Below are 9,953 nucleotides of genomic sequence, written 5' to 3'. Positions count from 1 at the left end.
TGAAATCAGAACCTCTAGGGGCTGATGCTGAACGTAAGTATTTTCTCAGAGCAGACCAGCTTATTGTGTTATGCACCAGAGTGGGTGAAATACTGCTCAGGGGACTCGGGGAGGGCGATGAGAGGAGGGGAGGCTGAGAATGTCTGAGGAGAGTGATTATGACTGGGGCTGGGATAGAGCGTAGGAGATGATCTGTGCTTCGCGGTTACCAAGTCATAGGTTATTTGTGTGGTGCTCAGAGTCCATTTGGCTCGTGTTGGTTTTTTACCACAGACTGCAAGGCTGGGAGAATTGTTGCAGTGTCCTTTGACTGCCTCCTCCCTACCTGGCTTGCATCCCAGCAGCGCTTCTCAACCTGTGGGTCACGACACCCCCCCCCCCACACACACATACACACAGGAGTCACATATCAGATATCCATGTTATGATTCATAGCAGTAACAAAGTTATAGTTATGAAGCAGCAAGGAAAATCATTTTATGGTTGGGGGGGGCAGTCACCACACCATGAGGAACTGTATGTAGAAAGTGTTAGGAAGGTTGAGACCCTCTTCACCACTTCATTGGAGCCTTGATAGCAGGCCAGGCATGTTCTAGGGATGGCACGCTTAGGCTAGTTTCACAAAGCAGAGGTCCGTGTTTCTCCTCCCTTTAAGGAGGGGGAAACCGAGGCCTAGAGGGACAGGGACGACGTAGTCTGAGAAAAGTCTGCAAGCTTATCAATATCGGAGAAGACCTGGAGGCAGTTATCTCCCTCGAAATCTCCTTTTCTTGGTTCACGCTGTCTTTCTCAGAAAGACAAGGGTCTTGTTAGTCCACACCCTCTCTGATGGGAAGGACTTTGGCTTTTTTTTTTTCTCCAAATGCCCCAGAAAAGATGAGAAAAGAAAGCTAGTTCTGCAGTGATTACCACAGAGAGGGAGAGAGCCTCAGGGCAAGCTTGTAATTAGACCCGGGCCAAAAGAAATAAAATCCTGTGAAGAGCTTGGGAAACATGATTTTTGTGACAGTAACTGCTATGCCTTTGGAGTCACAGATATGCTGCTTTCCTTTTGGTGTGTCAGGCTTAAGTGAAGTCGTCATCGTGTTCCTCATGGTCTCCTGAATGCTTCTTCAGGTGGTGCTAGAATGTTCTAGAATGTGCTAGAATGTGGTATCCATAGCTGGCCTGCGGGTCTTACCCAGCCCTGTCATATAACTGCATTCTGTAATCAATTTACCTTCTGTCTTCCTGAATAAATGAATTCTCTCTCTCTCTCTCTCTCTCTCTCTCTCTCTCTCTCTCTCTGTGTGTGTGTGTGTGTGTGTGCAATATCATCACATTTTCAATTAGTCTTTTAAATGTAGAATACTTTTATAAATGGACGGCTTTTCTTATGGGATCACAGTGCTTAGGATGGGAAATCAATTTATTTGTGTACACACTGTCTAGAGAAGGAAGTGGACACAGGGCAGAACTAGGCCTTAAACTTGGGACTTCCTTGACAAAGTCGACAGGCCCCTGGGTTGATAAGGACTGTCTCCCAATCTGTCAAGTCTCTCTAATTTGTGAAACAAATGGGCAGCTTTCTTGTGTTAGCTTTTTATATCCGTGCCTTGGAGGTGTTGTACGTGACCATCTCTTGGTGGGAGGGTGAAATGTTCTCAACCAATGTCCCTGTGGCAGACCCTATATCCAGCTTTCAGTTTGGCTTCCTTTGCCCCTACAACAGAGCAGACTTACCATCTGCAGCTCAGATTGGCCACCCTGGGCCTATGCTGTGTTTGCATTGTGACCTCTATCCGGACTTCACATTTTTTCCCTTTATGAATTCCCTCATTATGGCCAGTCATACTCCTTCAAAAATTAGCAGGGCTTCCTTTCTCCTCCTAGTGGTCACATGGCTAGCTTTGCTGGAGAAGTCAGTGGGCAAAGGAAACTCTGATATTTGCTTTTAAATTTGGAACTGGTCTTGTTCGCCAAAGTCCTTCCTAGAAGTAGGATCAAGAGTTACGAGATTCGGGGAAAAGGCCTAGAAGGCCTAGTCTCGGGTGTGGGTCTGCACACCAAATGTGAGGAGATGTGGCTTTAGGGAGCGCAGTACGGCTTTCACAGAGATGCCAGTGCATGCTCGGGGGATGGAGATACGTGGGAGCAACCAGAGTCTTAGGTAAGAAGAAGAAAGGGCAGCTTTATCTTGACTCCTACGGAGAGACTGTTTCTATTGGAAGGGAAGGTAGCCGTGATTTAGGTTGCAGATGGCCAGTTTATTCTCTCTGCATTATGTGGAGAAGAGGCCATCCCAGTCACCACACTCTTCCATGCCAGGTAGCCAGCCTGTGGTACAAACTGGCTTTGTCTCTCGACAACTGGTTACTGGATACAGGACCACATACACACGGAGGGCCTTGCTCAGCACGAATGTAACTTCTGCCTCCCTTTCTATTACATGTCTACTACACGATGATGGACTTTTCTTCAACATACCTACTACATGTCTATGTCATGGTGCTGCCCTTTCTACTACATGACTACTACTACATGACTACTGCACAGTTCTTGAATTTTCCTCCCAAGCCCCCTCTCCTTCTGTCGCTACCTCAAATACACACACACACACACACACACACACACACACACACACACACACACACACACAGAGAGAGAGAGAGAGAGAGAGAGAGAGAGAGAGAGAGAGAGAGAGAGAGAATGTATTCCCCTCCATTGCTCATTTGTTGTTGCATTTTTTTCCTTTCTCTGTTTGTTGCCTCTGCCCTTTCTCTTTTCTCCTCCGCCCAGGATTCCCTTTAGTAACAATCCAGGAGCAATGGAGTTATAGTGGTTGAATGAAGGTGAGGGAAATGCTGCTGCTCAGGAAAAAAAAAATCAGTCAAGAGAACATCATGGTGTGGGAGGGAGAGAAGTCGCCGTAAGCATCACCAGGCCCAGGCATGTCAGCCCCCAAAGCTCCTCCTTGTACCTTGCCACGGTGGAGGAGGGTGATGAATTTGGTTTCCGCCAACATTAAGCTGATAAATGAAATTTGTATGTTAAAACAATGATAATTTAATTGTGTTTTCTTTTCTTCTTTCCCTTCCACACTTCTGTCTCTCTACTCCACCACTCCCCCCCCCCACCCCCGCCTTCTCAGCTTTAGGGAAAGGAGGGGGTGAAGACTGTGGGGGGGGGTGCTCTGCAAGCTGTCGGTTTGCATTGTGCGGACGGGAAAGGTCTCTACCTGGCTCATTTTGTCCCCTTTGCTTAGGCTGTCACTGCTGACAGTCCTCATGTTTATTTCATCTCGCGTGGTGGCTGTCTCGTTTCCCTACCCTCCGATGTCATTAACGCACAGAGAGCGGGCCCTGCAGTGTTGAGCCTAATGAATTCCGCTGTGGCTGCTCTGCTCCCCACCTTGTTACCAAAGCTCAAGGTGTCAAATTAAACCAGCCCAGAGAGAAAGAGACAGTGCGGGAGAGAACTGAGCAGGGGAAGAGGGAGGCGCTGAGAACACAAAAACAACCTTCCCAACAGTTGACTGTGGGGAGAGAAGCAGAGGGAGAAAGAAGTGGGGTAGACAGGGACCCCAGGAATGGGTGACTTCCTGCGGCCAAATCCAGTCTCTGTACACCCCAGGACTCTCAGCAGGACCTAATGACCTGGTCCTCATGGGTGGGGTGTTTGGCCTTGGCTGGGTCTGGTTGCCTTTTTTCTCTTTCCTGGTTGATTTATTTTCATGGTTTATGCAGATTGGACTCCTTGCAAAGCTGAATGAGGAGCTGAAGCAAGGGAGAGCAGTCATTACTTATGGAGGTGGAAGTGAGGGTGTGTGTGTGTGTGTGTGTGGCACACGCGCATGCCGGTGAGGAAGAGTGGAGACCATATATGAGCTCCCGTGTTCACTGTCTCCGATCAGCTCCAAGGAGCAGGCAGTCATGACAGGCAGCTGAACTGTCCTGCTGGTGTGTTCCAGAAGCCCCTTGGTCAGGGACACCTTTTTTATACAGAGCCTTATGCCACTGTCGGAGGAACCTTTGTGTATATCTAGGTTAGTGATTGAATGAAGCGTTTTATTTGAGATGCCCCACTAGTAGAGTTTTTCTATTTTACAGAGAGGGAAAAAGGAGGGGGAGATGAGGAGAAGGAAGAAGAGGAGTGGGAGGAGGGAGGGAGGGGAAGAAGGAGGAGGAGAAAGAGGAGGACAACAGAAGTAGAAGGTGGAGAATAGGGCTGCATTTCAGGTCTGTTGTTTCCATAATTTGATGACTTTTACTCAGACTGCTGAACTTTAGATTTTAAAAGGTGATGATGACGCTTATGATAATGATGATGATGAAGAACAAGCTATGGGTTTAAACAAATGCAAATAATATATGCACAACTGATTTATTTTCAAAGTGATACACCCTTATAATCAAAACTTTAGTTACTATCCAGAGCTCTTCTACAGTTGTTCTCCTTTGGCCTTTCATATTTCTGTTGACAGCCACTTCCCCAAATGCACTCAAAACTACCACTCCGTTTTATAGCTACATTCATTGTGCCCGTTTAAGCATCCTGAGAATGGAATCATATAAGTATTAATTACTTCTTTTGTGTCTATAACCAAATGCTTGGAAAGAAGTACCTTAAAGATGTCCCCAGTCAGTAACCCACTTCCTACAACTAGGCCTATCACCCAAAGGTTCATTCTATAAAGTCCCAAACATTGCCACCAGCTGGGGACATTATATTTACATTCAGACCATATTGTGAAGTGTATAATCTTTGCTTTCTAGGTTTCTTGAGAATTTTCCAAATTTATACTAATATAATAATATTTATAATAATATAATAAATTTATACTAATATAATAATATCAGTAACTTGGTTTTTTTTTAACTTTCAAGCACATGTTCTATTGTCTCAATATGACATAATGTGTTTATTCGGACATATTTGTAATATTTTTCAGAAAAAAACTTTAAAATGATACTTTGATATTTAAAATACAAAGTTTCAAACATGCTCTGAAGCACTGATGTGAACTTAGCTAGGCTCCTGTGGGTTCAGTGGCACCAGGAAGGAATGGCTAGGTCAGAAGCAGGTTAGACAAGGCTTTCTGGTCACACTGTGTAAACCTCAGTCCACAAATTGGTACTTGCAATGGTTTGGAACGTATGATGCCTTTGCTTAGAGTACATTCCCCAGTCCTCTGTCCTTTGCTGCTTATGCCAATGGAACAGCATTTCCCTCTTTTATTTTTATTTTATTTTATTTTATTTATTTTATTTTGAGAATTTTGTTGATTATTTGATTTCGAAAAATTCTCCTTTGTCTCCTCAGGATTAAAGTAGAGTTTATTTTATTTTTGAGAGATCTACATCATTTCCTTTCCAACTAGTAGAGTCAATTCGAGGATGTAGAAATTTCTGGCAAAGTCGCTATAAACACGTTGACATAGGGGAAGTGTCCAGCATGATATCCTCATTTGCAGATAGGAAAAACCTGTAGAACTCTCACGACACTGAGACTTTTTGACATTTAAGTAGGCAGAAAAAAAAATATCCAATTTCCTGACTTACAACCCAGGGTAGTAACCTGAAAGAAGTGTGTGTGTGTGTGTGTGTGTGTGTGTGTGTGTGTGTGTGTGTTCACTTGTGCTGACAGGAGAGACCTAGTCTTTGATATTCTGGAGAGGCTTGACATCATAACACAACATCCATCGTCCATCTTTGTTGATCTCAAACATTCTGTGTCTTGTGCTTATTTCCCTCCTGTTGCCCTCTCTCTGGATTCAGGTTACTGATCATCACTGTCTAGTCGGAATGGGATTGAGAAGCATTGGAAAGATAGAGGCAAGAGAAAGAGCAGAATGTAAATTCTGCCTATAGATCTTCCCCGAGGCATTCATGTTTTCTAAAGAGTCAAAAGGGGAAGAAGGGCAAGAGATTTGGAGGCAGCACCAACAGCTCTGTTTACTTCTTCGGTCCATGTGCATAAAATCTACCTGAAAAGAAGCTCAGTCATGTAGGTGTCATCCACCCCCCACTCCCTCCTACCCCCACCCCCACCCTCATGAAGCAAGGATTCAGTTATAGTATGTCAATGGAAGAATGAAAGAAGTTAACCAAATCTCATTCATTTCACTTTGTGACATCGTTGGATTGGATATAAGAAAAACATTGAAGCCTCCTCTGTTCTCAGTGCTCACAGGAGGGACATGGTGTATTATAGGAGTTGCCATTGAAGGCACTATGGGGTGATGGGGACTATAGTCCTTAGCATCGTCTGCATGGGTTACAGATGTGAACCTGTATCCAAAGGTATCGTTTGCTGGTTCAAGGTGTCTTCTCTGCCAATCCAATCCTTACCTGTCTGTTTTGGGGTACATGCTGTAAGAGATTGGCCTGTTTAGGTCAGGGAGCAGAGAAGTCCTGTGTTGAATGAAGAGACATTGATGAGAGGGTGTGGCTGCTCTCTACTCTTAATCCCCCATAGATGAGCTTCTCTGGTGTCATCCCATAGGATTAATCAAGAAGATATGAATGTTCCTGATAATGATCAGTAGGTTCTTCTGGATATTGACCTAGTGTTTGTGTGCTGTCTTGGTGCATTGGTCAACTGTCTTGATGATGGTCATCTGTTTCCCTTTTGCTTGTTGGCCCTGGGCTTTGGGTTTGTAAATCTATATGCAGTGTGCCATGTAACTGCCCGCTCTGTTAGTCCACATGGTCTTACATAAAATGCACATATTGGTTTTATAATAAATGTATATTATTATTATAATAAAATATAAGGGTTTGTTGAAGTAGTTTTTAAAATATTTATCAATTTACCTATTTATTTATTTATTTATTTATTTATTTATTTATTTATTATTTACTTATGATATACAAGTCCACGGTTGTCTTAAGAGTCAGCAGATAATTTGGAATAAGAAGCAATATAGTTATTTACCATAATACTTTCACTATTGAGGATCATACACTGGTAATTAACCACCAACTACAGGTGAAGAATGAAAATGCTCCTTTAAGAGAATCAAAACAAGACGTATTTATCTGATTAACTGGCCAGAAATGGGTCTGTTTAGTTTATTGCATTATTCTTGGGGTCTGTTGGTAGAGGAACTTAATGCTGAAACAGGTCCCAAAAATACTGGTCTCGTACCTATGTAACTATGTAACTGGCCAATTGCTGAGACTCGTGGAAACTGCAGAATGTCCCAGGGAAGTACAGCATCTCGATGGAATATCCGACTTCAGTAGTTACAAGAATCAAGGATCTTTTTAAGGTACACATAATTCAGACAGGAAATATGCTTAGTACATCTGTGAGGAATTCTTGTCCTCACCGTAGTTGCCTGTTAGAACTGGTTTCTTCTGGTGCATTTAACTAGTGATTTACTGAGTCAGAAAGCTCAAGTTGTAGTCATTCATTTCACTTGAGATAGCCTTGATCAGTCTCCTGCTAATAATGGGCACGTTTCTTTCTTTCCCATCATTGCAACCACGCAATAAAAGTGCTCCTTTGTAGATACTCAAGGGTAAGGAGATGGGAGCTGGATTGATGGTCAGGGAGCAAGAGAGTTTGCTGCAGGAACGTGAGCTTCTGAGTTTGGATCGCAAAACTCAAGGAAAGAGCCAGTGTGGCTGTGCAGGCACCTATAACCACAGCGCCAAGCAAGGCAGAGACAAGGGAGTTGCTAGGCATGACTGGCTTCCAGCGTGGCTCTAGCTCAGGAGCAACCCTTCTCAATGGAATAAGGTAGGCAGTGACAGAGGGGACAGTCCATTTGAGAATGTGCATAGAGGAACTCTGTGCACATAGACACAGGCAAACACATAGATGTATGTGCGTATACAGCACACATCCAGCATACACACCATACCCCTAGACAGAAGGGTAAATAGACTCCTGAGACTGCCAAATGACGAAGCGAAAACTGTCCAGAATTCAGCTGAAGTATGACTTGCCCTTTGATGTGACTGGAAGATTTGCTGTGTCAGTTTAAGATGGAGAAATGAGCACAGAGGAAATGATGAGAGGTGGAGCAAGAACCCTTGAAGTGAAGTAAAAAGTAAAAAACAATTATAATATGGAGGGCGTTCTTGTAAACTGTATGGGATTTGTAGAGTTCAGTTCTGTTGATGATCCTATTCTGTCTGTGATTTGTTATCATTATTCTTCCCATTACATCATGTTACGTCTATGCTGCTGTTGGATACGGAGCACAGACAGTAGGATTTTTTTTCCAGCTAGTAAGCAGAGTATGAGTTTGTGAGTGGGTCAACTTTGGATTATGGGGTTCATGGTGGTAGGCTTTTGTTAAAAGAAAATAAAATGAGACTCCTCTTGAGGTATTTGATGAGAGAGAGAAAACTAAGACAACTCTAATTCCAAGGAAGCCTGATCTTCTCTTTGATAAGACAAGGTAGCAATGAATGTATTGGCAGCTTTTTCTCGGAGTCGAGAAATCACAGGCATGCATATAAAAGAGCTTGTAAAGCCAGTGGCTCTGAAAGACATGTCACATCTGTAGGACATCATAGTGAGTCCTTGTTTCCATTACTGGGATACATCCACTGCTGCAGTTAAACATCTCAGGACTGAGAAGATGTTTCACACACTGGTATCTGTTCGGAAGGTGGGGACATCTGCTGTCTGTCATGTAATTGGGAGATGTTTTTCTCAACAGTAGGCAATAATAATATAGTAAGCCAAACCTCATATTATCATGATGCATTAAAACTAGATTAATGAAAGCTATAAAATCAAAGAAACAGTGAATGCTTATGCAACACATTAGGTAATATTTACTCCAATATTGGAATGAAGCAATCATTTCACAATTAGAGCATATTTCGAGATACCTGTTCCAAGAAGGAAGAGACAAGATTCAAAATTGGTTCAAGATACCACTAACAAGTGAGCTGGGCAGAGATGAGCGCATCGGCTGTGGAGCATACAATACACTGCTTCTTCTTGTGTGGGTTGCTTTTTGCCACCCCAGCTTTTACATTTGGAAGAAATGTTCTCTCCTACGGTGTTAGAAGTCGCTGTCTCCTGTTCATTTCCTCTTCTGATGTGTGTGGCTTTATGCCCTCCTGGTGGAAGCCACTGTATCCCACATGCTGGGTGAGGAGGAAAGGTGATGGACAGATCATCCCAGACTGAAGCAACCTCCCGGTGTCCCTGCCACTGCATGGCTGGCCATCTTGTCATCCTGGTAGCTTTTAGGATGGCCTCCTGCTACGGCACCTCTGGAGAGGTGCATCCTGGCAGCTTGGATGTTATGGGGGGCATTTGTGTCCCACTGTTAGGTGGATTCCGGGATAGGCGAAGAGCAGGTGGGTGGTATGTGAGGAAACATGAAATTCAAAGTCTGGATGCTTTGTGTGCTTAGACTATATAAAACTCAAGTTATCATTGTGTCACAGGTAGCAAACAGAAAAAAAGAGGGGGCCCAGAGCTCCCAGGTAAACAACTGGGGTACATGCTGAAAACCTAACATTGGGGAACCTGAGACTGGAAGACCCTAGCTGAGTTGAAGTTCAATAAGAAACCTTCCCTACCCCCCACAAATAAGGTTAGAAGTGATAGAAGAAAACACCAGACACCAACCTCTGGTGTTGGGCACACACACACACACACACACACACACACACACACACACACACACACACATAGGTAAATGGTAGTTGAGATTTGTATGATGAGGAACTGAGCAGTCTGGAAAAGTGCATCCTCCTGTCCTTTCAGAGGACCACTGGCCAGCAGCAAAGCCATGGCCATTGGTCCTCACTTCTCTATCAGCTTGGATGAATCCTTAGCATTTGGCTAGTTGGCGGGTCTGCCCAGCCTTGAAATTTAAAGGAGATAAACAGAGCAGCTGGCTCCAGATGATTTGGAGGTGGCAACAGAGGTGGCATCTCCAAGGCTTCTGAGGTGGCCTAGGCCTGCTGACAGGCTTCCTGTAGCAGCACCTTGGCTGT

The 9,953-nt window shown here is 44.0% G+C and overlaps 1 protein-coding gene across 6 annotated transcripts in view; it reads left to right on the top strand.

Moving 5' to 3' along the window:
- Positions 1–9,953, top strand: part of Pbx1 (pre B cell leukemia homeobox 1) — a 313,002-nt gene that overhangs the window by 86,970 nt on the left and 216,079 nt on the right. The window lies entirely within an intron of this gene.

This window comes from Mus musculus, chromosome 1 (genome assembly GCF_000001635.26).
Source record: "Mus musculus strain C57BL/6J chromosome 1, GRCm38.p6 C57BL/6J".
Lineage (NCBI taxonomy): Eukaryota > Metazoa > Chordata > Mammalia > Rodentia > Muridae > Mus > Mus musculus.
The sequence above is the reverse complement of the archived record's forward strand: the minus strand, read 5'-3'. Positions and strand labels throughout refer to the sequence as shown.